Source organism: Coenobita brevimanus, chromosome 72 (genome assembly GCF_032717465.1).
Source record: "Coenobita brevimanus isolate Jiangsu-jjx chromosome 72, ASM3271746v2, whole genome shotgun sequence".
NCBI lineage: Eukaryota > Metazoa > Arthropoda > Malacostraca > Decapoda > Coenobitidae > Coenobita > Coenobita brevimanus.
In genome coordinates this window covers 15,064,804-15,091,156 of record NC_137025.1, presented here as the reverse complement: position 1 = coordinate 15,091,156, position 26,353 = coordinate 15,064,804, and the positions used below count along the sequence as shown (strand labels likewise).

Below are 26,353 nucleotides of genomic sequence, written 5' to 3'. Positions count from 1 at the left end.
ACTACGTTGTGCTTTGCTCCATTAATTTCTTTTTTCTTATTTCCCAGAGTTTATATAGGATACTTTTTTTCTGTTCAATGTTTATGTCACTAAATAAAAAAATTCCAATTATTTCTTCTTTATTTTCAATGTAGGATTTTTGTAACTCCACAGCATTCAGTCTCTGTTCATTGTACACTGTGCACTCAAGCATAAAATGTTCCAGATCTTCTTTTTCTGCACCGCATAATCTGCACTCTATATTTCCATTTTCATGTCTCTTTCTATCGAATAATGGCAGGCAGTTTGTTTTTGCTCTATAGAGGATTGTTGATGCTGGTCTGTTATCATATACTTGTTCTTCTCTGATATTCTCTTTCCATTCTTTATATATCTTCAGGCTTGTTTTCTTCCTCCTTCCATTTCTGTGTGTCCCAATTCATTGTTTTCTCCTTTAGTCTGCTTTTTGTCATAATCATTAATTCTCTGTCAGCTATTCTTATTAATTCCTTGTACTTATTTGTTTCCTTCATCCAGTTCATATTTTGTATATTCATTTCTAGTATAGTTTTTAGTAATTCATTTTTGCCTTGAAGAATACCCCTAGTGTACTCTAATCTACCTGTGATTATTCTTCTTTTAACTAATGATGCTCCAATCTCTCCTCTTAGTGTGCAGTTTGCTGCATACTTGGGTGCTCCTAATATTTGTCTGTATACTCCGTTCTCTATCCTTTGTAGCTTTTCAATTTCTGCTTCCGTGTAATTTATGATATTTGACCCATGAAGTATTGTAGGTACGGCTACGTTTTTCCAGTAGGTTTTACCTATCATGACTTTATTACAACTCCTTGCTATTACTGAGTATGTATTATTTGCCATCTTTTGAGCTTTCTGTGCCACCATTTCCTTCTGTGTTTTGAAGTAGTTTCTTTTGTTGTCTACCTGTAATCCAAGGTACTTTATATTATCAGTTACTTTTATCCCTTCTATTTCATCTGGCTGGTTTTCCATATTATGGATGATGATATTACTTTTTCTTCTATTTATGTTTAGACCACATTCTTGACTAAATTCTATTACTGTTTTTAGGCTGTCTTTTGCATCTTCTATCAGGTGTGCCATTAGGAGTCCATCATCAGCAAAGAATAGTACTTCTATTTTCAGTTTCTCATTGATGAATCCAATATTTTGTCCTTCCAATTTTTCTATTATCAGGTTGGTTATTAATTTGAATAAATTGTCGAACCTGTACAGCCTTGTCTAATCCCGCTAGTTATGTCCATTTCTATTTCAGAATCACCTACTTTTATTTTTGTTTTGTCTTCTTTATATATGTTAACAATGGTATCTATTATCTTTGGGTGTACCTTGTATCGCATTAGTGCCTGTACTATTTTCTCTCTATTAATTGAGTCAAATGTCTTTGAGTAATCAATGGATATTATTATAAGAGGTTTTCCTTTCTGGTAGCTATCCTCTATGCAGTATTGTAAGGTTAATAAGTTGTCTTCTATTCTAGCTCCCTTTGTGAAGCCTGCTTGTGTTTCTTTAGCCTCGTTATTCATGGTGATATGGCTATCCACATATTTTCCTATCAGTGACATACATATTTTGTACGAAATATTGGTCAACGCTATTGGTCTGAGCCGGTCTGATGTAGATTTAGTTGTTTTCTCTATCATTTTTGTATTTGACCATACCTATTCCTTAACTTCTGTCCCATCATCTATAATGTGCTGAAAGCAGTTTCTAAGACTTTCTATACACTGCTCACTTTTTATCAGGACTTTGTAGAGTTCAGGCTTCTTTTTATCTGGTTCTTGGGCTTTTCTGTTTTTTAGCTTTTGTATGCACTGATTTACTTGGTCTTGAGTAATATTTGGATATTCCATGGGTTTTATTTTGCTTTGTACTTTGTACCACATGTCCATATACTCTTATACTAGGAGGGAATTCATATGTTCTCTCTCTATTGTGTGCTATCGGTATATCAATATTCATGACATTCAGATTACTTTCTAAGTCCAGCTTGTTAATGTATTCTTGCCTTGTGTCACTATTCCTGTTCCTCCATCACTTCCCCCCTCTGACTTCCTCATGACTGACATTAAAATTTCTTCAGCTGATGTATTTTCTGCCATCACTGGCCTCAGTACTAACAAGGCATATGGTCCTGATGGGGTCCCTCCTGTTGTTCTCAAGAACTGTGCTTCTGTGCTTACACCCTGCCTAGGCAAACTCTTTCGCCTTTGTCTGTCAACTTGTACCTTTCCTTCTTGCTGGAAGTTTGCTCTCAATCAGCCAGTACCAAAGAAGGGTGACCACTCCCAACCCTCCAACTATCGTCCAATTGCTTTAACGTCCTGTATTTCAAAAGTTTTCGAGTCAATTCTCAATAGTTTTAAAGCATCTTTCCTATCACAACCTTCTTTCCGATCGTCAGTACAGGTTCCGTCAGGGACGCTCCACTGGCGATCTTCTCACCTACCTTTCAGACTCCCGGTCATCCTCCTTTTGGGACTTTGGCGAAAGCTTTGCCATTGCACTTGACATCTCAAAGGCTTTCGATCGAGTCTGGCATAAATCTTTAATTTCCAAACTGCCCTCCTATGGTTTCTATCCTTCTATCTGTGCCTTCATCGCTAGCTTCCTTTCTGGTCGTTCTATAGCTGCTGTTGTAGACGACCATCATTCTTCTCCTAGATCTATCAACAGTGGTGTTCCTCAGGGCTCTGTCCTATTGCCAACTCTCTTCCTTTTATTCATCAATGATCTTCTAAGCTGTACATCTAACCCTATCCACTCATACGCTGATGACTCCACCCTTCACCTTTCCATTCGGTTCTCGCAACGCTCATCTCAACAGTTGCTTCAACAAACAAGGGATGAGGCTATGGCACACCTAATGTCTGACTTGGCTCGTATCTCTGACTGGGGTAAAAATAATTTGGTTGTTTTTAATGCATCTAAGACTCAGTTCTTACACCTATCAACCCGACAAAATCTTCCACAGGTATACCCACTAATGTTTAATAATATTCAGCTTAATCCTGCATCATCCTTGAACATGCTTGGGATTTCATTTACTCGGGACTTATCTTGGAAAGATCATATTACATCTCTTGTAAAATCTGCTTCTAAGAGATTGCATGTGCTAAGCCGACTCCGCTCTTTCTTTACCCCTGCTCAATTGTTGACTCTATACAGGGGTTTTATCCGCCCCTATGTGGAGTACAACTCTCATGTGTGGGGAGGCTCCTCATATACAGCTCTTCTCAATAGGGTGGAGTCAAAGACTTTTTGTCTCATTAACTCTCCTCCTCTTACTGACTTCCTTCAACCTCTGTCTCTTCGCCGCACTGTTGCATCTTTGTCTTTTCTATTGCTACTTTAATGGTCACTGCTCCTCTGAACTGTCTGCTTGCATTCCTCCACCTCTACGACGGGTGCATAGCACCCGTCTGGCAGCAAACTCTCATCCCTTTTCTGTCCAACTCTCTAATGCAAGAGTTAACCGTTACTCCCAGTCTTTCATTTATGCAACAGGTCAACTCTGGAACTGTCTCCCTCGGTCTGTATTTCCTGCTGCCTATGATCTCCAGTCTTTCAAACGCAGTGTGTCCAGGCATCTCAAAATGATCGGATCTTGAATTTGGCTCTCTATTGTATTTTGTTTTTCTCTTGAAGGGAACTGTTACTGCGGGCTCATGGCCTTTGGTTCCTTCTTCCTCGCATTAAGGAAAAAAAAAAAAAAATCCATGCTTCATTTATGTTGTTTTCATGCTTTTTACAGATTTTACCCCAAAATTTTATTATTTCCTCACTAGCCTGTATATCATTTAGTCTGTTACCTTCTTTGCTGTATATTGCTAACTTGTCTAATTTTTTGTCTATACCCCTTAGTTTATTAACAGCCTCCCACAATTTTTTACCCTTTTCATTGCTTTATTTTATTTCTTTTGTGAGCTTTTGTTGATGTTTAAACATCTCCTTTCTAATGAGGATTTGCACCTTCTGTTTTTGTTCCCTATAGGGCTCATATATTCTGTCTCTTTCATCCTGATTTTGTGTGTTTCTTTTTTGCCTATTCAGTCTTTTCCTCTCTTTTATTTCCTTTCCTATTTCATCGTTCATCCAAACAGGCTTCCTTATTTTATTTTCCCTTTCAATTACTTTCCTTCTATAGCTTGTTTTTAGCATTTCGCTGGCAGCTATAATCATGTTATTATTAATGTATTCATCTGTGTTTTATTGGTAACTCTGCCTTCATTAAGTTTTTCTTCCACTCTATTTGCTTACTGTTGTAGTGATCTCTCATCTGTCCTATAATACTCCACTGTTTCCCACTTTCCTTGTTTGTTGAAGTTTTGCCTTTCTCTTTTTATTATAAACTCTACACAGATCAGATTATGATCAGTGATATCTATAGTTTCTTGTTTCTCGTTTATATTCATGATCTGGAAGTAGTTGTACATTTTCCCATTGACAAGTATGTAATCAATTACACTGCACTGATTATCTCTAGACCACATGTAAATACCTGTACAGTTATTGTCACAGTTAAGAAAGATTAATTTATATTCATTTATCCAGTCCAAGATTATTTTTCCATTCATGTCAAGCTCTTGATGACCTAACATACCTGTATGCCCACTGAAGTCTCCCATGGCTATTAGAGCCTCATCCTCTGCCTCATTCATACTTTTCTCTATCTCTTGTTTAATTGAGAAATTTCTAGTTCTGTCTTCTTCTGTCCTAATTACAGAAAAGTATACTATAATCATTCTTATGCTTAGATCTAATATTTTTCCCTTTAGTACAAGTACATCCTTATTTTTCAAAGTTTCTTTTCTTAGAGTAATGTTACTGTTTTGTTTATACAGAACCATTATACCTCCTCCTTTTTTGTCTTTTATTTCTCTCATGCTTTCATGCTTCATTATGTTATTATCTAGTTCAATTTTAATATATTTTTGCTGTGTTTCTGTCAGACATACAATATCTTGACTCTATGATTTGAGTTGCTGTACCTCTACTACCTTATATTTACTTAACCCCTGTATATCAATTAACTTAAATGTAACCCCATATCCTTTTTCTTTTTTTCTTATTTCATCCTTCTGTACTGTATCAATATATGGTTCTAATTTTCTCTTCCTCTGTCCTCTCTTACTTTGCACAATCTTCCGTTTTTTATATATAATCATGTTTCTCGGTTAGCTTTTCTCTCATTTAACTCTTGCCTCGGTCTTTTTTCAGCCTGCCTTTCTTTCTTCGTTAGATCAAGTGAGATTCCAATTCTTTTCTTTGGTGGATCACTTTCATCTTTCAGCTTTTTTGCCCTCTTTACTATTGCCCATTTCTCTTTCACATCTGCTAGTTGAACCAATACAGGCCTATTCCCGTATGCTACGTTCTGCCTTCTTTATTGTAAGAACAGTTGACTCACCCCAAACACACGGTTCAGAGACAATTCACCATGAAGTCAATTCACCCTCAAAACATGGACGATTCCCTGTCATTCTATAAATATACTTATTATTGATTATTAATATACTTATTATTGATTAATACTTTAATAACTAATTTTCAGGGGGATTTTATAACTCATAAGTAAAAAACCAGTGTACTGTACTTGCTAAATAAACTGGTTTGTAAATGGCGGGGAATCGTCCTGACGGAGAATTGTCACCGACATTCCTCCCTTAAGCTTGTCCAACATTTTAACTTTCTCTGTCAGCAACATCACTTTACGAGTCCGTTTTGGTGTGTTACCACATGCATCACTAGCACTACGCTTAGGCCCCATGTTGGCAGACAAGGCAAGCAATCAATGGAAGGCAGAAAAATAAACCACAAATAATGATTTGTGAGTCACGCATCGTTTGACCGTCGGATTCAAACTGACTGTGTGGTGCGTGGTAGACCGACCTCCCACACACACACACATACATATATGTATGCACACGGGCAGCAGGTAGGCATTTTTATAACGGCTAGGCCACGTTGAGTACACCGCTTCCCATCCGATCAGCGAAATTAAGCAACGTTGGGTCTGGTTAGTACTTGGATGGGTGACCGCCTGGGAACACCAGATGCTGTTGGCATAATGTTCTCCCTACGTGTCAAGTGGGGTTGGTGGAGGATTAGTGCCCCTCCCTGTAAAACAATTAACTCTGAGCCCTTGGCCACCCCATTTGGGATACATGGCGTCTGGCAATGAATGAATATTAAAATTATTTATCTGAATACTATAATTTTATGTTTTATTTATTGTACGAAAAATTTGTGGATAACTGAAATCGCGTGAAAAAAGTTCGCGTGAATTAAGGGCTTACCTGTAGATGCTCACAAGAATGGATTTTAGACCAGTACCATCCTTAATGCTGCTCCTATTGGCTGGAGGATCAAGTGGGTGGAGCCATGATGGAATCAGCTGAGTTATTTAAACAAAGAATGGAATGAAACCAAATCAATTAAGCGACCATCATCCACTCACTTGATGTAGTGCTGCCTACTTCCTTCGCTTTTATCATTCTTTTTCTGTGCCTGCCCTCCTCTCTTCCTATTTCTCCTATCTTTCCTGTCACTTCTTATTCCTTTTCTTTTCTTTACAGGTAGCTTTACATTGAGTGACAAGCCAAATGGTTTCCTGTAAGCCAAGAAACCATTTACAACGCTGCGTGGTAATCATATAACCAAACCATACGTGCTCCCTACGTGCCAACAAGTGGGTTGGTGGAGGGTTGGTGCCCCTCCCTGTAAAACAACTAACTCAGTGTCAAATGGCCACCTTTTACGGGATTATGGTGTCTGGCAATGGATGGATGGATGGATGGATAATATATATAATCCTTATTAGCATAAACAGTACTGTTTCTATCACAGAAAAAATCTGACAACTCACCAATGTGTCACCATAAGTATGTTCTTATTATGTCTATCTATCTATCTATCTATTGCCAGACGCCTCAATCCCGTTTGGGGTGGCCACAAACAAATCGCCTCCAAGTCGCCCTGTCCCCCGCCATTTCACTCCCCCGCTCCCAACTCACACCCCCCTCTCTCATATACCTCTCCACCCCATCTCTCCATCTCATCCTCGGCCTCCCCCTGCCTCTTTCCCCCTCCACCTCACTCACATACACTCTCTTCGTCAGTCTTTCACCCTCCATCCTCTCCACATGGCCAAACCACCTCAGTGTGTTCCTCATAACGCTTCCTATCACATCCACATCAACACCACAACGCTCCTTTATATCCTCATTCATCAGCCTGTCTCTCCATGTGAGTCCACTGGCTCCTCTTAAATAACTCATTTCCACGGCCCTCACTCTTGACTTGTGTCCTTCCAACAACGTCCAAGCTTCACTTCCGTACGTTAGAGTTGGTATCACAATACTGTCATGTAGTAACTTTTTCACTTCCATGCTCACTTCCCTGTTTCTTATCACTGCTTTCAAAGAACCAGCAACCTTTCTTCCCTGCTGTACCCTTTCAAGCACTTCACCCTCCAAACCTCCATCTTTACTCATCACACTACCCAAGTACTTAAACGTACTCACATTTTCCAATTCCTCACCATCCAACCTCGCTGTACATTCACTGACTTCACCTCTCTCAAAGACCATCACTTTACTCTTCCCTACATTCACCTTTAGATTCCGTTTCTTACACACTCTCTCAAACTCATCCACCAAGCCTTGCAGCTCCCCTTCGTCTTCACTCAACAACACAGTATCATCTGCAAACAACAGTACAGGGAGTTTCCAAACACTATCCTCTCTCACCAGGGCCACTCCAACATCCACTACCCTACCTTGTACCTCTTGTACCTCTTATTATGTCAATAAGTGAAATAAATGTGCAGCTTACTATTTAAGTGAAAAAAATAATAATAATAATAATAACAAGTAAAGACTGCAGTACTCGTCCTTAAGGAACTATGACTGGGAAATAGTTGTCAGTGCCATCATTACCTTAAAATAATCCATAGAGATTCAAGATTTTTGCATTTCTCTCCTGAAATTATTATCTCCCTAATTCAGCTATGACTAACTTTTTCAATTCAGGTTTAAACAAGTATTCATTTCAAGTAGCATCTACATTTATATCACCATCCCATGTCAGTTGGGGCTGCCATTTGTGCAAAATTTCTATCTATCCATCTATTGCCAGACACCTTAAGCTCGTAAGGGGTGGCCACAAACAAATCGCCCTGTCCAATGTCACTTCATTGCCTTCCTCCCAGCTCACACCCCACTCTCTCATATACCTCTCCACTCCATCCCTACATCTCATCGTCAGCCTTCCCCCCTCCACCTCACTCGCATACACTCTCTTCATTTGTCTCTCACTCTCCATCTTCTCTACATGGCCAAACCACCTCAATGTATCTCTCCTAACACTTTCTATCACATCCACATCCACACCACAATGCTCCTTCACTTCCTCATTTGTCAGTCTGTCTCTCCATGTAACTCCACATGCTCCCCTCAAATAACTCATTTCCACTGCTCTCACTCTTGACTTGCATCCTTCCAACAAGGTCCATGCTTCACTTCCATAGATCAGAGCTGGTATCACAATACTGTCATGCAGCAACTTTTTTACTTCCATGCTCACTTCCCTGTTCCTTATCACTGCTTTCAAAGAACCAGGAACCTTTCTTCCCTTTTGTACTCTTTCAAGCACTTCACCATCTAAACTTCCATCCTTACTCATCACACTTCCTAAGTACTTAACCCTCCCAGACACAGTCACGCGATTCGCGTGACGTTGCCTTGCACTAGGTCTTGTACAGTCACGCGAATCGTGTGGTTTAGGCACAAAAATATTCGTCAGAAAAAAACTTATAGGCCGATTTGCGTGATTTTTGGGCGCGTCATAGGGTCGCCAAAGCTCTCTAGAGGTAAGTCATTGGCAACGCTGCTTTGCCTTATCTACCTCAGCCCGCTCCCTCCAACCTCAGTGTTTGTTGAGCAGTCAGGCGGTGGTGTTTGACAGCTCGTGGTTCCCTTTAAATCGTCCATAATTCTCCCCCTCTCGCCCAAGGCAAAGGCCCTATTGACTCAGTGAGATAATACATTGTATGTGAACATATAGTGACGTGATATTGTCGATGGAACATACATATATGTATTGAAAAGCAATTCTGGCCGTTAGCAATCGTTGGGCCTTGGAGCCAGACGCATGGTCAGTGTAGTGGGGTTTCGCCACTCCGCCCCCCCGTGGGCCGTATGGCGTGAGTGGAAATACGTATATAAATGAAGCCAAGGCATAAATATATATTGTGTGAAACATAGTGTGGATGGCTTGGTGAAATTATGGAGCCAGCAAGCGTTACGTGTGGCATGAAACAGAGTGTTGTGAAGGGGCAAACCTGAAGTTGGGAGGGGAGAATTACCGGTGTTTTAGGGCTGGAATTATTGTGATTCTGATAGCGTAAATGCGTATGGAACTGTATGAAATATACGTCAAACAAGCTGCGAGTTTCCGTGAACGAGTGTGGTGTGTGCTAAAAATAGCGTTGCCTCATACTCTCAGGGAGAAGCTGACTCACACACACACACTACATAACTCCTCATCTTCAAATTCCTGGTTTAACTGGATCAACACCCCTGGAGGAAGTGAGTTCTGCAAATTTTGTTGATATATGTAATAATCTATCACCATTACCTCTCACACTTTCAGACAAATAACCATTTTCTCCTACAGATTACACATATGAAAGAAAGTAAATCTCCACAGCAGTAACTATAGAAGAGTTATGTTTATGTGTAGTAGGTTATAACAATAGAAAAACATCCATGGAAGATGTAACAGTCTGTACAGATAGGGGGAAAAAAAAGTTAGTAGCATAGTCTTCAGGCAGGTGTGCGAGGAAAAAACAGTGTGTGTAAAAGTTGGTAGCGATCGGAAAAGTAACCTCACTTTGTCGGCCAATTACTCGAAAACTATTAGACTTATCGATTTTCTGTTACAACCATCATCAATAGCACTAAATTCTATGTAAGATCAATACCAGAATGTAAGCCTTTGGTAGCGTTTTGGGGGGTAAAAGGCAAGAGAAATGTTTTTGTTCCTAGCGGTTGTTGTATGACAAGCGCTCGGAGTAATAACATCATTTTGTCGGCCAGTTACTCGAAAACTATTAGACTTATCGATTTTCTGTTACAACCATCATCAATACCACTAAATTCTACGTATGATCAATACCAAAATGTAAGCCTTTGGTAGCGTTTTGGGGGGTAAAAGGCGAGGGAAATGTTTTTTTCCCTCGCGTTTGTTATCAGTGACATTTGCTTGGAGTAATAACCTCACTTTGTCGGCCAATTACTCGAAAACTATTAGACTTATCGACTTTCTGTTACAACCATCATCAATACCACTAAATTCTACGTGTAATCAATACCAGAATGTAAGCCTTTGGTAGCGTTTTGGGGGGTAAAAGGCGAGGGAAATGTTTTTCCTCGCATTTGTTATCAGTGACATTCGCTCTGAGTAATAACCCCACTTTGTCGGCCAATTACTCGAAAACTATTAGACTTATCGATTTTCTGTTACAACCATCATCAATACCACTAAATTCTACGTATAATCAATACCCGAATGTAAGCCTTTGGTAGCGTTTTGGGGGGTAAAAGGCGAGGGATTTTTTCTTTTTCCTCGCGTTTGTTATCAGTGACAAGCGCTCGGAGTACTAACCTCACTTTGTCGGCCAATTACTCGAAAACTATTAGACATCGATTTTCTGTAACAACCATGATCTATACCACTAAATTCTACGTATGATCAATACCAAAATGTAAGCTTTATGTTACGTTTTGTGCGAGAAAAGGCGGTGGAAATGAGTGTCTCTTCCCGGCTGTTACCATTGAAAAATGCTCGTAGTAATACTCTCTGTTTCTCTGCCAATTACTCGGAAACTATTGGACGTATCGATTTCACGTTTGAACCATGATGAAGAGCAGGAAATTCTACATATGTAAAATACATAAATATGTAATATTTCTGATAAGAATTCGTTGTTACGTAGACGGGAACATTGCGTACGCCTTGCGCGCATCACGAAAGTCAATCACGCACGGAGTGCCTAGTACTTTTTTTCGATTTACTCGAGAACTATGAGGCGTATGGGGTTTTCCCGTCACAGTGGGAAAGCTGGATAATTGGGGCATATTACTATGTAATAAAAACATAAGGTGCCTGGGAAAACTTTGCTCTCAGAGGTCAGTGAAATTTTTCCAAAAATGGCTCTCAGTTTTTGGCCATTTTCTCGAAAAGTATACATCGTATCTCAACCGGATTGGTTTCGTTAGAAAGCTGATGAAATTCTCTATAAAAACTTATTAGATCATTTTCCTGTATGATGGAAAACCTTCAAACGGCGATGTTGGGAAGTGAAAAAAGTTTACTCGACCATGCTTCCAGGGCTAATAACTTTTTTTGCTGGAGTTTTCCTGTGTTTTGGTCATGTTTACCAGATAGAACAAACATCCATGCATACCTGGAGATAGGTTTCATGGGAATACATGGATTTTTGGGTGGCGAAAATAAGGCAAGAATGTGTTTCATTCGCTCAAATTTGCTCAAATTTGCCGCGCGCGCGCTCCCCAACCGGGCGGTTTCGTAGTGAAAATTCCTGCACCAGAAAACTTACTGAAACTTACCGTGCGGGAAGGGGTTAAAATGCACTCACATTTTCCATTTCCTCCTCATCCAGCCTCATTGTACATTCAGTGGCTTCATTTCTCTCAATGACCATAACCATGTGGTTGAAAAGATTAGGAGAAATACACTTAGGTGGTTTGGACATGTGGAGAGAATGGAGAATGAAAGACTGACTAAGAGGGTGTATGTAGGTGAGGTGGAGGGAGGGAGAGGGAGGGGTAGACCGAGGATGAGGTGGAGGGATGGAGTTGAGAGGTATATGAGGGAGGGGGGGGTGAGTTGGGGGGAGGGGAGTCAAATGGTGGGTGACAGAGTGACTTGGAGGCGTTTTGTCTGCGGCCACCCTTTGCGGGATTAGGGCGTCGGGCTATAGATAGATAGATAGATAGACCATAACTTTACTCTTCCCTTCATTCACCTTTAGATTCCATTTCTTACACACACTTCCAAACTCATTCACCAAGCTGCGCAGTCCCCCTTGTCTTCAATTAACAATACAGTATCATCTGCAAACAACAGTACAGGGAGTTTCCAAACACAGACCTCTCTCATTAGGGTCACTCCGACATCCACTGCCCTACCTTGTATCTCTTTTATGACCCCATCCATATACAGACTGAACAACCATGGGAGACATGACACATCCCTGTTTCAAACCAACATTCAAATAGGAAAATTCACTGACTTCATTATCCACATGCACTGCAGCCTCAGCATCCTCATATATACTCTTCATGGCATTCAACAACTTCCCATTTACTCCATATATTCTTAATACTTTCCAGATCCCTTGTCTATCCACCCTGTCATATGCTTTCTCCAAATCCATGAAGGCCACATACAACTTCTTTCCCTTCTCTAGAAACTTTTCCACTAAAGACATAAGTATGAATATCTAATCTACACAACCTCTTCCCTTCCTAAACCTCCCTGTTCTTCAACTAATTCCTGTGCTATTTCCCTATGTCAGTCAGTAAGTATCCTACCATATACTTTTCCTATTGCACTATGAAGACAAATGCCCCTTTGATTACCACACACTTCTTTTTCCCCTTTTCCTTTGTACAGAGGAACAATTATACCTGACTTCCAATCCTCAAGGACTCTACCTTCCTCCCAGGTCAATCTGCACATCTTCCATATCCATTCTACTACTATCTCTCCCCCATGCTTCAGCATTTCACCACACACTCCATCAATTCCTGGGGCTTTCCTCATTTTGACCTTTTCCATTGCTTCCACTACTTCCATCCTACAAATTCCATCCTCTATTCTCACCTCCCTCCTTCCAGCCATTCCCCAGCCACTTATACTTGCATTGCTTTCATTCTCTATGTTCAACAATTCCTTAAAGTGTCCTCTCCGTCTCCTCACTTTTTCTCCCTTCTCCACTAGCAATATACCATTTTTATCTTTCACTCCCCAACTTGATTCTTTATCACCCTATCTAACTCTCTTTACTTCTTTCCAGAACATTTTCTTACATTCCTTCCAAATTCCTCATCCAGTCTCTTCTTACTCTCTCTTACTAATCTTTTCACCTATCTACATATAACTCTCTTCTGTCTCAACTTCCCCACACTCCCCTGTTTCTCATCCACTCACTATATGCTTTTTTGTTTTGTGTCACAGCTTTTGTGTGTGTGTGTGTGTGTGTGTGTGTGTGTGTGTGTGTGTGTGTGTGTGTGAGAGAGAGAGAGAGAGAGGAGAGGGGGAACTGTGTTTGAGTGATCTGCATTGTTTTATGGTTTTATGAGGCATGCACTCTCTGGTATAAAGTATGGGTTGTAGTGTCCTATGTTGCCTTGAGTGTTTGCATTAAGTATGTTGTTATATTTCTTAATGTGTCTGTCGATGATGGTGATGTTCGTTTCGTTTCGTTTCGTTTTTAAAGGCTCCAACATGCTTGCATGTGTCGGCCTTGGTCACCTAATGGCGGCTCTCCACCTGCACAATCCATTGCAGCCTCCCTGGTCAGTCCCTTAACCCTAAGGTCACACTTAATGACCTCGTCCCATGTCTTTCTCGGTCTACCCCTCATAACCCCACCCCCAATAGTAACACTTCTCACCTTCCTCACCCAATTATCATCCCCCATCCTCTCCACATGTCCAAACCACCTCAATCTACCTCTCCTCATCACAACACCAATACAGTCCAGTCCCATCCTACCTCTCAACTCTTCCATTGTAAACCCAGCCCCTCCAGGCCTTGGACGCAGGGACGCACTGCACATCCACCTAATCATTGTCATTTCTGTACGTCTGAGCCGGCGAATATCTTCCTCCTTCACTGCCCAGGTCTCACTACCATACAGGTGATGGGTGTGCTGTTTAATGTGACAAAGTGCTGTTCAGTTTCTTCAATGCATTTTGCCTAGTCTGCTTTCTTGTAGTCTGTGTAGGTGATGTGCGATCCGTCTTTTGAGCACATTCCTATGGTGATAATGGCAGGGAAGAGATTTCGAGCCCATTCCTGTGGTGATATGACAGGGAGGTGATCTGAAGAGAGTTTGGATACCATCTGCCATGTGGCAGTGAAAGTGTGGGCAAGCAGAATGTTATGCCTGGAGAAGACGAGGGGGACCAGTCTGCTTGATATGGAATGTAGGTGTACTGTGATGTGTCACTGAGAATGTACATGTTGTTGAGCTCTGACACAATGTCAAGACCTCATAGGCTGTTCTGGCTGTCTTCATACTAGTCACAATTGTTAATGTTGAAGTCCTCAGCAACGACAGAGTTATATGCCTGTATTAGGGAGAAAAGCTGAGGTTTGTACTGCACTGATATAGCATGAGGAATGTCACAGGGACTGTAATTGTTAAAAATATTGATACAGTATCTTGTTTGCTGGAGATATGTAAGAAAGCATGGATGAGTGAAACTGTGCCAGCAGAGTGGAAAAAGGCTGTAATTATACCCCTGTACAAAAATAAAGATGAGTAAGGTGAGTGCAAGAATTATCGTGGCATATGTTTACTGAGTGTGGTAGGGAAGGTATATGGAAGAATTATTATACAGAAAGTAAGAGAGATACCAAAAGTCCTGGCAAGTGAACAGGGTAGCTTTAGGAGTGGCAGAGGATGTGTGGATCAAATATCTGTAGTAAGACAGATAGTGGACAAGGCTTGTGAGAAGGACTATAAGGTGTTTATGGCATTCATGGATCTGGAAAAAGCATATGACAAAGTAGACAGAGAGGGATTGTGGAAGGTTCTGCACATGTACAGTGTGGATAGTAAGCTGCTAGGTGCCAGCAACAGTTTTTATGATGGTAGTGAAGCACGTGCAAGGGTAAATGGGTATCAAAGTGAATGGTTCACGATATGTGTGGGAGTGCGACAAGGTTGTGTGATGTCCCCATGGTTGTTCAATATATATATGGATGGGGTGATGAGAGAAGTCAAAACATGAGTAATGGAGAGGGGAATGGCGATGGTAATGAATGGTGATGGATGGAAGGATCAAATTTGTTGTATGCTTATGATGCAGTACTACGTGCAAATACCAGACATGAACTTGGTAGACTAGTGCAGAGTTTTGCTGATGTCTGTGAGTGTTGTGCTTTGAGAGTAAATGTAGAAAAAAGTAAAGTAATGGTTACTGTGAGAGAAGGTGACTCCTAGTGCAAAGTTACAGTGAACAGAGAGAAACTGGAACTGGTGAGAGTTCAAATACCTGGGTACAGTGATAGAAATGTGAGGAAAATGTGCAAAACAAGGGGAAAGTAGAGAGACACAAGGAAGGAAAGTAGCTGGTGCAATGAAGGCCTTGATAAGAAACAGAGACTTGAGTGCTGCAGCTGTGCAAGGCTTACATGAAGCAGTGTTAGTGCTAACTTTAACATATGGATGTAAGTCTATGGTCTATCTATCTATCTATCTATTGCCAGACGCCTCAATCCCATATGGGGTGACCACAAACAAATCGCCTCCACGTCACCCTGTCCCCAGCCATTTCACTGCCCTGCTCCCAACTCGCACCCCCCTCTCTCATATACCTCTCCACCCCATCCCTCCATCTCATCCTTGGCCTCCTCCTCCCTCTCCCCCCCTCCACCTCACTCACATACACTCTCCTCATCAGTCTCTCACCCTCCATCCTCTCCACATGGCCAGACCACCCCAGTGTGTTCCTCCTAACACTTCCGATCATATCCACATCCACACCACAACGCTCCCTTATATCCTTATTGTCAGCCTGTCTCTCCATGTGACTCCACAGGCTACTCTTACATAACTCATTTTCACTGCTCTCACTCTTGACTTGTGTCCTTCCAACAACGTCCAAGCTTCACTTCCATATATTAGAGTTGGTATTACAATGCTGTCATGTAGTAACTTTTTCACTTCCATGCTCACTTCCCTGTTTCTTATCACTGCTTTCAAGGAACCAGCAACCTTTCTTCCTTGTTGTACCCTTTCAAGCTCTTCACCCTTCAAACTTCCATCCTTACTCATCACACTACCCAAGTACTTAAACATACACACAGAGAGTTTTCGATGGCATGAATTCAGCTAGGCCACCGCACAGAACAATCCTAATCACACAAGACATTGGCAAAGCTTTTGATGCCATCCCCCGCCACAACCTCACAAACAAAATACTCAAGACAAACATGCACAATAACACAAAAAGATGGCTGGCAAACTACTTAGCAGGCAGATGTGCACACGTAACATTTGCTGGTCAGTCTTCTAACATCAGAAACTTCACAATCGGCGTCCCCTAAGGATCTGTTTTATCTCCTACACTCTTTAACTTATACATGCATGACTTACCCACACCCCACACACCACAGATACACATAGCTTCCTATGCAGATAATATAACACTTACATGTACGCACCAAAATGCAAACACAACTGCACACATCATTCAACCTTACTTCAACACACTACACGAATGGTTCACCACAAACAGGCTCAAAATAGCCCCAGCCAAATCTACAGTGACTTTTCTCACAAACTGGACAGCAGAACACAGGCACATCCCACACCTCACCATAAACAACATTTCCCTGCCCCCCCCCCCTCCCCAAATCCTTGGTGTACCATACAATACATCAATGTCATTTAAACAACACATCAGAAACATTAAAAATAAAATAACACCAAGACTCAATGCCTTGAGGTCACTTGCCCATACAACATTCGGACACAACAAAGAAACCACCACCACAGTATACAAACAATACATACATTCAGTGATGAATTATGCAAGCCCTGCCTGGGCTTCTAACCTCACCAAAACATACTACAACACTCTACAGACCATACAGAACAAGGGCCTAAAAATAATCACAGGCTGCACAGATACTACACCCACAGACCACCTACATCAAGAAACCAAAGTCCTCAAAGTCAAGGATCACCTAGACATGTGAGGCACCCAGTTTCTTGCTGCAGCCTCCACAAACCCACAACATCCACTACAGTACATGGCAGCACATCCACCCACACCAAAGAACATCCAAACAACACCCAGCACACGATACCATACACAAATACTGTCATCTCTCCCCCCTTGCCCACCTCCGACCAGCTTCCAGAAGCATATCCACACTCAGATCACTTTCCGCTCCATTCAGTCACTTAAAGACAACACACAGCTGCATGCACGGCCTCCTGACATCCACCCTTCTGAATCCTATCTTCCTCGTGAGGACAGGGTTCACCTAGCCAGGCTAAGATGTGGGCACCATCCAGCCCTCTTAAGCTACCAGAAGAGGATGGATGACTCTGTCGCTGATGCCTGTCCAGGATGCAACACAGCACCCCATACTATTAAGCACATTATGGAAGACTGCATTGCACACAATCACATACGCCAACAACACAACATACACTCTTTGAGGGCTCTGTGGAAAAGCCCGGTCTCGGCCATGGCCTTTCTAGGGGGCTCAGGGCTGTTCAGCCAGACTGCCTAGGGAACAACTACTACTACTACTACATACTCACATTTTCCAATTCCTCATCATCCAACCTCCCTGTACATTCACTGACTTCACCTCTCTCAAAGACCATCACTTTACTCTTCCCTACATTCATCGTTAGATTCTGTTTCTTACACACTCTCCCAAACTCATCCACCATGCCTTGCAGCTCCCCTTCGTCTTCACTCAACAACACAGTATCATCTGCAAACAACAGTACAGAGAGTTTCCATGCTCTACCCTCTCTCACCAGGGCAGTCTATGATGTGGCACGAAAATGAAAAGTCAAGAGTGAGAGCAGTGGAGATGGGACTGCAGAGGAATGTATGTGGAGTAAAGAGAGTGGATAGGATACGAAATAATGTGATTCATGAAAGATGTGGAGTGTGGAAATCTGTGGACACCAGAATCAAACAGTGGTACTGAGATGGTATGGTCATGTGGAGAGAATGGATAACAATAGAGTGGTGAAAAAGGTATATCTGAGTGAATCTGAAGGAGGAAGGAGGCAAGGCAGGCCAAGGAGAAGGTGAAATGATATGGTGGATGAGCGTGAGAGGAAAAGAGGTTTGGAAGTCGGTGAGGCTAGGGGACTGACAAGAGATCGAGCTGGCTGGGTGAATACTGTGAGAAGTGCATGATCAGGGAACTGACACCCCTTTTTAACATGACAGCGTCCGGATTTGAAGCTACAGAATGTGGTGAATGTTTTTGGCATATCAGATGGAGCCAGGATTCCTGGGGCTTGAATGGTGAGTGAATGGAAGCATGGCCCATTGGACTGGGCAAATTTGGGCTGTCTGGACATTGCTACTCCTCACCCTGCCCTAGGGTGGGAAAGAAGGTCTGGATGATGATGATGATGATGATGATGATGATCTTGTCTGTAAACAGATATGACACTTAGCGACTATATATCTATGTAGTGATGAAATGCAACTAAGAATATATGACCAACCTACTTCCTTGATGGCATATATGATTCAAGACCTCTAGTTACCTCTTGGGTATTAAAACTAAACAAGGTCATCATTCAAACTAGCATTCTAACCACTAAACCACCAGAAGGGGTGACTTCAGTACAGTCCGGTCTCAATATACAGTACATCAGTTTGGTATCGTAAAAAAACCCAACTTCGGACATTTTTAAAGTGTTTTAATGAATAATTCTGTGTAAAATAGTGCAATTTTATCCCTGTTGGTGTCATGTGGTAGCCAGGGGCAGTACCTACTGAATCCATATAATAAAAAAAATTCACCACGCTAAACTCATGTTTTTTTTTTTTCCAAGTGTCTGAAGTTAGGAACAAATCCATTTCGGACAACTCTTCCAAACTTCAGACATCCATGTATTTGCCCTTTAAACATGAGAATGGTTAATAGCACCTATCTCTGGACACACTGTCCAAACCTCAGACACTTTAGAAGGTTTTAAAAAATGTAAAAAAAAATATTGGGCACTCGTGGCCCAAGTTATACATATATAGAGAGAAATATCCAAAAATATCTTCTTTTTTGGGCTCATAAATTGAGATCACATTAAGTTGCATCATATCACACTGTAGTGAGGTATTCTGGCCATAAATATAACTAAGAACTATTCAAAAACTTTTTCAAATGAAAAAATATATAAATATGCATTGCATATACCCCAAACTGTAAGAGGAACTGGCGCCTCTTATTCTTAAACAAAACTTCACTTAATTATGAAGTAGCTACTTCACTAACTCAACATATGCATACTAAAATAACATAATATAATGTTAAACACTCCTGACTGGTTCTAATGACACCCACACACCACTAACAAGCACACAAGTCAACAGACATCCGCACACACAGGCACATGTTATGAAGGCACCATGGAATGTATTAATGAGCTACACACTTTGGTCTTACACACACACACACACACACGAACAGCCGGAGAGAGAGGTCGTCCCAGGCATCGCTCCTAACCTTGAGTAGTTTCAGGAATTTTGTCTGTCCTGTCTCCTAGGGTCTTTCTTTAAATTTAAAATAATGAAAGTTGGTAGACTACCAAAAATGTAAAGATCTGTTGGCAATAGTATACATGAATGTTTGTGGCTTATTCGGTAACAGCTGTTTAGGTACTTTACCGGTACGTTAAAGATGGCCGAAAATGTAAACAATGAGGGAATGGAATTTCAAGGATTTGATGCTAATACTAATGTCATGGACCTGGTGAAAACATTAATTATGAGGATTAGTGAACTCGAAAAAAAAGTAGAGAATCTAGTGATAAAGGAGGTGTCAGGAAATACGGAAACCACCATACAGAGTCTAATCAAGTCCAACGAAACAGCCAATGAAGAGATTAAGAATTTGAAGAGGGAAAATGTTGAACTGAGGAGGAAACTTGAAGAGAGTACTAACAAAACGGAGAAGGTGAGTAATGTACTAGAAGAACACAAGGCAAAGTGGGCACACGTAGAAGAAGAACAGAAAGAAGTGGTCAGCTTAAGAGAGATCATCCAGGAAGAAAGGGAAATGAACAAGAAAGAAATGGAAGAAAATGTAGTGAAAATACTGAAGAAAAAAGAGAAAATAGTGAGAGAAACTGTAGAAAGGAACAGATGTGTGGTAGTATTTGGAAACAGGGAAGAGGAAGAAAAGGTTAGGTTCGCAAGACTCGAGAGAGACACGAACATGGTGAGAGGAATATTAGGCAAGACTGACCCCGAAGGAGACAAGTGGGTAAAAGAAATTGAGGAAGTAAGGAGGATAGGGCCTTATAAGAAAGGGGAAACAAGACCAATGAGAGTCAAGTTTACATCAGAAAGTGTAATAAATGAGATACTTAAAGTGACCTGGAAATTAAGCAAAGAGGCGGGGATGGAAAATATTATAATAAGAAAAGATCTGAATGAAGAAGAAAGAGAAGTTTTAAAATCATTAAAGGAAGAAGTAAAGGAAAAAAATGATAAGAGGACAGAGGAAGAACGTAATACTTTTTTTTTTGGAGAGTATTGGATATGAAAGTAAGGAAATGGTATTTAAGGAAATAGAAGTGAAGGAAACTAGGGGGGATGGTTGTGAAAGATCAGAAGTTGAGGAAGTGGTACGGACAGAGAGTAGGAGAGAAGAGGGTATTAATAATGTCAAAAATAATTTGAAGGTGATATATACTAATGTTGATGGTTTCATATCGACAAGGATCGAAATTAATGATTTCTTGAGAGAACATGAACCTGATGTCATGTGCTTTGTAGAGACCAAATTAAGAGAAGATATTGATGTTCATTTGGGAGATGGTAAATACAAACTGTGGAGAAAAGACAGAAAAGAAAAAAAGGGAGGAGGAGTGATGATAGCAGTGAAGAACAACATAAATGTAGATACTGTGGAAATGGGAGAAGGCAGGGCTGAAGTGATATATATGAAATTAGAAACTGGAGAGAATGTTAAGAGAGATATGGCGGTAGTGTATGTTCCCCCAAAGACGAGAGCATGGAAGGATGACGAATACCATGAGATGTTGTCAGATATGGCTAGCTACTTGCAAAAAATAATTGAGAAAAGCAATAATATAATTTTGGTGGGTGACTTTAATTGTAAAGAGGTGAACTGGGAGGAATGGTACTCGGGAGGCGGCGAGGATTCGTGGGGTACTATGTTATTAAATATAATAATGAATAATGTGATGACGCAGTGGGTCAAAGAAGAGACACGGTTTCGAGGTGAGGACACACCAGCAAGGTTAGATTTACTGTTCACCAAAGAACCCGATGTAATAGAATCATTGGAATATCTCTGTCCTTTGGGAAAAAGTGATCACGTGGTCATTGAGTTCCAGATGTTAATAGGAAACGTCGAGCCAAGAGACGAGCTTCATAGACAGGGAAGATACAACTTTGGCAAAGCAAATTTTACAGGATTGAGAAACTTTTTTGAAAATGCGGATTGGAGAAAATTCAGAGAAACAAGAGAGATACAGAGGAAGTGGGATATCTTTCTAGACCTCTATAATTTGGGAGTGGAAAAATTTGTACCAAGAGTAAGAGGGAAAGAAAACAGGAAAAAGGAGTGGTTTAATAGAAGGTGTATGAGAGCCAAAAAAGAGAGAGATAAGGCGTGGAACAATTGGAGAAAGAGAGGTAACGACAGAACAAAGGAAGAATATAAAAGAACAAGAAACGAATACACAAGAATACGTAGGGAAGAAGAAAGGAATTTTGAAAAAGGTATAATTGACAAATGCAAGGATGAACCCAAACTGTTGTATAGATTTGTTAATGGCAAACTGAAACAAAAGGAAGGAATCACCAAGCTGAAAGTAGATGGAGAGGTCTTTAAGTATGCGGCAATGCAAGCAGAAATAATGAACAAACGTTTCCAGTCAGTTTTCACTAAAGAAAAGGAGCTTGTGGAAGGGGAGGGAGTGATTAGAAATGTTCCGGTGATGAAAGATATAAAAGTGGAGGTGCAGGAAGTGTATAAATCACTGGAAACTCAAGATGTAAGGAAAGCCCCAGGACCCGATGGATTTCTAATTGGGTACTGAAGGAATGCAGAGAACAACTGGCGGACAAAATTCACAGCTTAATTGTATGCTCACTGGAAGAGGGGAAAGTGCCAAAAGAATGGAAGAGGGCAAATGTGGTACCAATTTACAAGGGAGGAAACAGGGAAGAACCCCTGAATTATAGACCAGTGTCTCTAACCAGCATGGTCGCAAAATTGTGTGAGAATCCTGAAAGACAGATGGATAAAATATCTGGAAGAGATTAATATTTTGGCTGAATGTCAGTTTGGATTCAGAAGTGGAAGGTCATGTGTTTCAAACTTGTTGAGCTTTTACTCAAGAGCGATTGATGTGGTACAGGAGAGAGATGGTTGGGTGGATTGTGTGTACTTAGACTTAGAGAAGGCCTTTGACAAGGTACCTCATAAGAGACTAATGTGGAAACTAGAATATATAGGAAGACTAAAGGGGAAACTTCTGGAATGGATGAGAGACTTTTTGAGAGAGAGACAAATGAGGACAGTAATAAAGGAAAAGATGTCTGGATGGAGGGAAGTAACAAGTGGAGTCCCTCAAGGCTCAGTGTTGGCGCCAGTAATGTTCCTGATTTACGTAAATGATATGGTAGATGGAGTGAACAGTTATGCGAGTCTGTTTGCTGATGATGTAAAGATCTTGAGGAAGATAGAGGCTGAGGAGGATTGTAAAATACTGCAGGAGGATTTGGATAGGATACACAATTGGAGCCGGACGTGGGAAATGAAATTTAATGTAAAGAAATGTAAAATATTGGAAATGGGTAAAAGTACCAGAAGACCATCACTGAATTATTTTTTGGGTAATGAATTAATCACAAAAAGGAGAGAAGAGAAAGATTTGGGAGTGCTGGTCCAAGATAGTTTGTCACCAGAAAAGCACATTAACAAGATAGTTGGAGAGACTTATAAGCTCTTGACTAACATAAGAGTAGCATTTCATTATATGGATGAGGAAATGATGAAAAAATTGATAGTGGCCATGATCCGCCCCAGGTTAGAATATGCAGCGGTAGTGTGGTCCCCACACAAAAAGAAAGATATAAACAAGATTGAGAGAATACAAAGAACAGCAACCAAGATGGTCCCCAGTCTGACAGACCTGTCATACAGAGAGAGGATGGAAAAACTGGATTTGCCTTCGTTAGAGGAAAGGAGAAAGAGGGGAGACATGATAGCGGTGTTCAGGATCATGGTGGGAGTAGATAAAATTGACAAAGAAGATCTGTTTGTATGGGATAAGAGAGCAACAAGAGGACATGGAATGAAATTGAAAAAGTCAAGCAGCTTGAAGGATATCAAGAAATATAGCTTTCCTTACAGAACTATAGACTTATGGAATAGCCTGGACAAAGAGATCGTCAGTCTAAAAACTTAAACGAGTTTAAAGTTAAATTCGACTTATTGAGAAACAGCGACGGAAACCCACGAGCATAGTACATTCCGTGTATATCACAATTAGGTATATTCTTAAATATTTGGAACGACTTAGACAAAGAGGTGGTGCATGAGAAAAACATTCATGTGTGTAAAGGTAGACTTGATAAATGTGGATATGGAGACAGGACAACACGAGCATTGCTCAATTCCTGTATACTACAAATAGGTAAATACATACACACACACACACACACACACACACACACACACACACACACAAGGACAGCCACAACGGACGGATGTGTCTCCCAACAGCTCCCAGGCCCAGGCTGCATACCTTAAGTAGTTTCCAGGAATTATGTTTATCCTGTCTCTTACGGTTTTGTTTTAAGTTTAAAATATTGTAAGTTAATATAGACTACCAAAAATGTAAAGATTTATTGGGAAGAATATACATGAATGTTTTGTAGTATTTTCGGTAACAGCTGTTTTTGCTACAGTAACCAACATCCAACATGGCCGAAAATGTAAACACTGAGGGACTCGAATTTCCAGGATTTGATAGAAATAGAAGTTGTATGCGGCTTTCATGGATTTGGAGAAAGCATATGACAGGGTGGATAGACAAGGATTGTGGAAAGTGTTAAGAATATATGGAGTAGATGGGAAGTTGTTGAATGCTGTGAAGAGTATGTACGATGATGCGAAGGCTGCAGTGCGTGTGGATGGTGAACTAAGTGAATTTTTCTCTTTGAAAGTTGGTTTGAAACAGGGTTTTGTCATGTCTCCATGGTTGTTCAATCTGTACATGGATGGGGTAATAAAAGAGGTACAAGGTAGGGTAGTGGATGTTGGAGTGGCCCTGGTGAGAGAGGATAGTGTTTGGAAACTCCCTGTACTGTTGTTTGCAGATGATACTGTGTTGTTGAGTGAAGACGAAGGGGAGCTGCAAGGCTTGGTGGATGAGTTTGAGAGAGTGTGTAAGAAACGGAATCTAAAGGTGAATGTAGGGAAGAGTAAAGTGATGGTCTTTGAGAGAGGTGAAGTTAGTGAATGTACAGCGAGGTTGGATGGTGAGGAATTGGAAAATGTGAGTACGTTTAAGTACTTGGGTAGTGTGATGAGTAAGGATGGAGGTTTGGAGGGTGAAGTGCTTGAAAGGGTACAGCAGGGAAGAAAGGTTGCTGGTTCTTTGAAAGCAGTGATAAGAAACAGGGAAGTGAGCATGGAAGTGAAAAAGTTACTACATGACAGTATTGTGATACCAACTCTAACGTACGGAAGTGAAGCTTGGACATTGTTGGAAGGACAGAAGTCAAGAGTGAGAGCAGTGGAAATGAGTTATTTAAGAGGAGCCTGTGGAGTCATGTGGAGAGACAGGCTGACGAATAAGGATATAAAGGAGCGTTGTGGTGTGGATGTGGATGTGATAGGAAGCGTTATGAGGAACACACTGAGGTGGTTTGGCCATGTGGAGAGGATGGAGGGTGAAAGACTGACGAAGAGAGTGTATGTGAGTGAGGTGGAGGGGGGAAGAGGGAGGGGGAGGCCGAGGATGAGATGGAGGGATGGGGTGGAGAAATATATGAGAGAGGGGGGTGTGAGTTGGGAGCAGGGCAGTGAAATGGCGGGGGACAGGGCGACTTGGAGGCGATTTGTTTGTGGCCACCCCAAACGGGATTGAGGCGTCTGGCAATAGATAGATAGATAGATAGACTAATATCATGGATCTGGTTAAAACATTGATAATGAGGTTTAGTGAACTTGAAAAGAAAGTGGAGAATTTAGTGTTAAAGGATGTGTCTGAGAATATGGGAAATTACTATACAGAGTCTGATCCAGTCCAATGAGACGGCGAATGAAGAAATCAGAAATTTGAAGTGTGAAAATGCTGAATTGAGGAGGAAACTAGAAGAGAGTACTAATAAAACAGAGGAGGTGAGTAGTGTATTAGAAGAACATAAGGCAAAGTGGGGACACGTAAAAGAAGAACAGAAAGAAGTGGTCAGCTTAAGAGAAATCATCCAGGAAGAAAGGGAAATGAACAAGAAAAAGATGGAAGAAAATGTAGTGAAAATAATGAAGAAAAAAGAGAAAATAGTGAGAGAAACTGTAGAAAGGAACGGATGCGTGGTAATATTTGCAAACAGGGAGGAGGAAGAAAAGGTTAGCTTTGTGAGACTCGAGAGAGACACGAACCTGGTGAGAGGTATATTAGGCAAAATGACCCCGAAGGAGACAAGTGGGTAAAAGACATTGAGGAAGTAAGGAGGATAGGGCCTTATAGGAAAGGGGAAACAAGACCAATGAGAGTCGAGTTGACATCAGAAAGTTTAGTAAATGATATACTCAAAATGACCTGGAAATTAAGCAAAAAGGCTGGAATGGAAAATATTATAATAAGAAAAGATTTAAATGAAGAAGAAAGAGGAGTTTTAAAATCATTGAAGGATCAAACAAAGGAAAAAAATGATAAGAGGACAGAGGAAGAATGTAATACTTTTTTTTGGAGAGTATTGGATATGAAAGTAAGGAAGTGGTATATAAGGAAATAGAAGTGAAGGAAACTAAGGGGGATAGCTGTGAAAGATTAGAAATTGAGGAAGTGGTACTGACGGAGAGAAGGAGAGAAGAGGGTATAAAAAACATGAAAAAAAATTTAAAGGTGATATACACTAATATTGATGGTTTAATATCGGCCAGGCTTGAAATTAATTATTTCTTGAGAGAATATGGACCTGATGTCATGTGCTTAGTAGAGACCAAATTAAGAGAGGATATTGATGTTCATTTGGGAGATGGCAAATACAATCTGTGGAGAAGAGACAGAAAAGAAAAAACGGGAGGAGGAGTGATGATAG

The 26,353-nt window shown here is 40.9% G+C and overlaps 1 protein-coding gene and 1 pseudogene across 1 annotated transcript in view; one reads left to right on the top strand and one right to left on the bottom strand.

Moving 5' to 3' along the window:
- The window catches only part of LOC145407262 (tetratricopeptide repeat protein 1-like), an 83,860-nt gene that overhangs the window by 9,632 nt on the left and 47,875 nt on the right, over positions 1–26,353 (bottom strand). The window lies entirely within an intron of this gene.
- Positions 5,970–6,088, top strand: LOC145407360 (5S ribosomal RNA; annotated as a pseudogene).